Source organism: Neophocaena asiaeorientalis, unplaced genomic scaffold (assembly GCF_003031525.2).
Source record: "Neophocaena asiaeorientalis asiaeorientalis breed wild unplaced genomic scaffold, Neophocaena_asiaeorientalis_V1.1 scaffold629, whole genome shotgun sequence".
Taxonomy (NCBI): domain Eukaryota; kingdom Metazoa; phylum Chordata; class Mammalia; order Artiodactyla; family Phocoenidae; genus Neophocaena; species Neophocaena asiaeorientalis.
This window is the reverse complement of record NW_020175468.1, coordinates 7564941-7570082: the sequence shown is the minus strand read 5'-3', so window position 1 is coordinate 7570082 and position 5142 is coordinate 7564941. Positions and strand designations below refer to the sequence as shown.

The 5142-nt window shown below is 44.6% G+C and overlaps 1 long non-coding RNA gene across 1 annotated transcript in view; it reads right to left on the bottom strand.

Annotated features, from left to right (window-relative positions):
• Positions 1 to 5059, bottom strand: part of LOC112415591 (uncharacterized) — a 31059-nt gene extending 26000 nt beyond the window's left edge. Inside the window, exon 1 of the long non-coding RNA XR_003006329.1 lies at positions 4781 to 5059. This is a non-coding gene — a long non-coding RNA (uncharacterized LOC112415591). The remainder of the gene's footprint in view (positions 1 to 4780) is intronic.
• Positions 5060 to 5142: the final 83 nt, after the last annotated feature.

The following is a 5142-nucleotide window of genomic DNA, read 5'->3' as shown; positions in this document are numbered from 1 at the left end:
CATGCGGGATCTTCCCGGACCGGGGCACAAACCCATGTCCCCTGCGGCAGGCGGACTCTCCACTACTGCGCCACCAGGGAAGCCCAACATATCTGTTTTTAAGAGAAACAGTTCAACCCAGAACAGCTAGTAGAAAAATACAGAATATTTTTATGACTTTGGAGTGAATAAAGTTGTGTAAACCAAGAAAATATAAACTATATAATGAGATGAATTTGACTATATTAAGATTAAAGATTTCTTCCAAAGACATGATTGAAAAAGTTAACTAATAAGTGACAAACCGGGAGAAGACATTTTCAGCTTCAAAAAAAAATGTGATTAATATCCAGAATATACAATAAAATCCTACAAATATTTAGGAGTAGGAATCCCAATATAAAAATGGAGGGACGGGTCTTCCCTGGTGGTGCAGTGCTTGAGGGTCCGCCTGCCGATGCAGGGGACACGGGTTCGTGCCCCGGTCCGGGAGGATCCCACGTGCTAGATTAAAAAAAAGGTAAGGATATAATAGTTAAGAATTAGATCATTAATAATCTTGTATAGTCAGACCTCTTATCCCAACAACTAGAATGTACATCCTTTAAAAACAGCACACTTCAAAAACAAAACCAAAAAATGCCACATACTAAGTCATAAAGGAAATCTCAACAAATTCCTAAGAATTTATGTCATTTGAAATACATTCATTAAATAAAATTAGAAATCGGGCTTCCCTGGTGGCGCAGTGGTTGAGAGTCCGCCTGCCGATGCAGGGGACACGGGTTCGTGCCCCAGTCCGGGAAGATCCCATATGCCACGGAATGGCTGGGCCCGTGAGCCATGGCCGCTGAGCCTGCGCGTCCGGAGCCTGTGCTCCGCAACGAGAGAGGCCACAACAGTGAGAGGCCTGCGTATCGGAAAAAAAAAAAAAAAAAAAAAATTAGAAATCAACTACAAAAGATAATCAAGGAAAAATCCATATACCTAGATATTAAAAACCACATTTCTAAATAATTTGGGGGTTAAGGGGAATTGAAATTACACTTTTTTTTGGAACTGAATGACAATGAAAGCACTACAAATCAAAACCTGGGTATACATAACAAGAAAATAAATACTAAAATGCAAAAAAATGAGTCAACAATTGAGGAAGAAATTAATGAAATAAAATACCCCCCCTCAAAACAAATAAGTAGAAGAGATCATCAATAGAACAAAAAGCTGGGAGTTTTTTAAACACCAATAAAACAATATTGAGCAAAAAATGTAAAAACAAATGTTTTTCTATTTAAATTTTTGGCAAATTTGATCCAGAAAAATAAGAGAAGGAACAAATAAGTATCAGGAAAGCCAAAAGAAATATAACTTCAGATCCATAGGATTCATAAGAAATAAAATGCATAAAGTTATACCAATGAATCTGAAATCCTAGATAAGATATTGTTCTAGGCAAATATAAATTACAAAAATTTATCTCAGGAGAAAGTAAGAAATCTGAATAAACCAATATCCACAGAAGAGGTTGAAATTATAACCAAAGACCTACCAAAAAGGCACCAAGCATGGATGATCTTACAGTCAAATTCCACCAAATGTTCAAAGAACAGATAACTCCAATATATCACAAACCATTCCAGACTGCAGGAAAAGGTAGGTGGTTCCCCCAAATCGTAGAACAGAGCTAGCATTTCCCTTATGTCATAACTGGGCAAGGACAGCGCGAGAAAGAAAACCATGAGACAGTCAATTCCATTCATGAAAACAAATGCACAACAACCCTAAGGAAAATGTTATTAAATCAAATCCAGCAATAGTGAAACAGAGGATGGTTCATCATTAACAGATTAAGGCAGAAAAGTCATCTGATCATATCAACAAATGCATAGAAAGCATTTGATAAAAGTCAATGCCTGCTTTTAAAAAAAATAAACTTCTCAGCAAATTAGGAATAAAATTTAGAAATCTACTAGAAATCTACTGAAAACATCATACTTAATGATGAAACCTTAGGGGCATTCCTTTAAAATGTCTAGAACAAGACAAGCATTGTCCATTATCACCACTGTCATTCAACATTGTATTGGAACCCTCAGCCACAGGGTGAGGGGTGAGAAATGAGTTATAAAGATTGGAAAAACTAAACTGTCTTTTTTTCCCTGGACACCAGGGTCATCTAACTGGAACAGTATAGAGAATTATCTGTCAAGCTATTCTAGAACAAATAAGAGTGAGCTCAACAAGGTAGCCACATCCAAGTTCAGCATTAAAAACAGCAGTAACTGATTAGGAAAAAATCCCGGCCACAAGTAAATAAGTAAAAACAGTAAAATCCAGTGAGTGAACCAAAGAAAGCCATATAAGATATCCCAGGAAAAAAATTATACCTGTCCAAGAATAGAAGACTCAATATTACAAAGTCATATTCTCCCCAAATTAATAATTTATTCATTATAATCCCAATCAAAATCCGAAGGACTTTTTTATGGATTTGACAAATGCTATTCCACTCTCCGTTTCCATTATAGAGCCTACCAGGTTTAGAACCAAGCCGGGTCCCTCTCCTCACCTAAGTCTAGGCATCTGCTTGGAGACCACCTGTTCTGCTGCCCACCTTCTTTGACTTGAATCACCCCATAAACAATTGGTAAACAGAGTAAGGATGTCAGCATACCACAGCCATGTTGGTTAATATGCAATTTTCTCTAGGAAGTTAACATTTTGAAGCAATCAAGGGCAAGGCTTCTCACAGGCAAAGAGGAAGCCTTAGTGATAAAAGAAGATCTTAAGGGGAAAAGCTGCAACTCTATAGAAATGTCTTCTTTAGATTCACCGTGGATCGTTTAGTGATTTCAAAGACCCGTTGCGGGCTTCCCTGGTGGCGCAGTGGTTGAGAGTCCGCCTGTCGATGCAGGGGACACGGGTTCGTGCCCCGGTCCGGGAAGATCCCACATGCCGCGGAGCGGCTGGGCCCGTGAGCCATGGCCGCTGAGCCTGCGCGTCCGGAGCCTGTGCTCCGCAACGGGAGAGGCCACAACAGTGAGAGGCCCGCGTACCGCAAAAAAAAAAAAAAAAAAAAAAAAAGACCCGTTGCTTGCTACAATGGTATGGTATGTGGCAAAGCTGTGAAAGCAGATGAAGAAACTGCAACGATATTTTCCCACATTAAAATAACAGATTAATGAGGAAGACTACACCTTGGATCAGATTTTTAATTTTGAAGAAAATGGTCTCCATTAGAAGTTAATATCTCCAGCCGGCATCTCTGTGAAGGAAGTACAAGCCCCAGCCTTTAAGACTGCAAAGAAGGCACTTAAAGTATTGATTGCTAAGCACAAATACCCCGTGTATATTTAACTGTGCTAGTATTTCTATTAGAATTGTTATTGGGACTTCCCTGGTGGTGCTGTGGATAAGACTCTGCGCTCCCAGTGCTGGGGGCCTCGGTTCCATTCCTGGTCAGGGAACTAGATCTCACATGCATGCCTTAACTAAGGAGCCGACGTGTGGCAACTAAGACCGGGTGCAACTAAACAAATATTAAAAAATAAATAAATAAGTAAACGCTATTGGTTTTGTAGCACTCTGATTACTAAGTTGCATACGTTTTGAGCAATCTGTCCCTAATTCTATTTTTCCCATAAAGCCTTGTCATTTTTAGTGCACTGTTGTGCAGAACTACAGGTTTTCCAGGAAAGCATGTATCAGGTTATAGCAGAAACGCCTGTACTCAGAATGAAGCGGGGCCTCTCTTCCAACAAGCATTCTTGAGAGGTCCAGAGTTTCCCTCACAGGAGAGCAGGTACCCACTTCCCTGAGCGCGGAACAATTTCCCAGGATATTGTGGGGCAGTTCTCTGGAGTTTGGGCACCAGAGCCCATCAAAGTTCCCCTCTTCTCTCCTCCCGCCAGACCCCCAGACCACTAAGGAGAGGCTAAGTGAAAAGACGCAGAGTTTTGCTGCTTACAAGCTTACAGATCTTGAGCAAGTCATCGAACCTCTGCAGGACTCAGTTTCCTCACTCTTTAAATGGGAAGGCAGTGTTTTTAAAAATCATGATTGTCGTGGTGGTAGTTGTTTTTAATTTTAAAATATGCTTTTGAGGGGCTTTTCTGGCGGTCGAGTGGTTAAGACTCCGAGCTTCCACTGCAGGGGACACCGGTTCCATCCCTGGTTGGGGAACTAAGATCTGCCGCACGGCGCGGCCAAAGAAAAAAGAAAAAGAGAGAGAGAGAGAAATATATGCCTTTGATTGTTGCTTTGCCATTTATAGTTGTGACCTTGGACAAGTGACTTTATTTCTCTATGCGTCATCTGTAAACTAGGGGCTTTGCGAGGATTTAACGCTACCATGTATGCAAAGCACTCAGCATAAGATGACCGTTAAGCCCCACAAAATTGAAATTCCCATTATGGAAGGCGGGGATTCTCGAGTTCTGACTGCAGAGGCAGAGGAACCCAGGGCTGGTGGGGAAAGCAGATGTGGTTGTGATTTCCCCAGGGACACTACAAACATCCTCCCAGCCCTGCCTTCCCCCAAAGGCCTCACCATCAGCCTGACCCCCCAGCTTGCTGGAGCCACCAAGCAGCTCTCCCTTGCCCGCGGTTGGGGGACTGCCCCACAGCGCCGGTTGGCGAACGGACTACACTTCCCGGCGTGCACCTCGGGTCGGGGCCCCGAGGGGCAGTCCAACTGCGGGGACCTAGTCCTGGCCTGCGTTAGAGGCTCCGGACAGTAACCACCACTCACGCAGCTGCTACTTTTCGCTTTGCGAAGAGCGTCAGTCACCGTCAACCCCACCTTGGGCCGCGGCCCCCGCAGGGCCTGTGAGGAGCGCTCGGCCCTCTCCTCCTCTCCTCCTCCAGGCGTCCGGCCCAAGTCGTCCCAGGGAGGGCCTGAGGCCAGGCTTATCTCCCCGGGAGAATTCCTTCGCCCACGCGCACTCCTCACTTCGGCCCGAGGCCCGCAGCCGGGCTCTGGAGGCTGGGGGACTGGGGACTGACCAGGAAGTCGCGCTGCCGGAGACTACAACTCCCAGGCGGCACCGCGGCGCGGCGGCAGCGTGCACGTCACTCAGGCACTGCCTGCGGCCCCGGGAAGCGGCGCGGGCGGGGGCAAGGGCTGGGGCCGACCGGGAGCCCGATGCTGAGGATGGGAGCCTC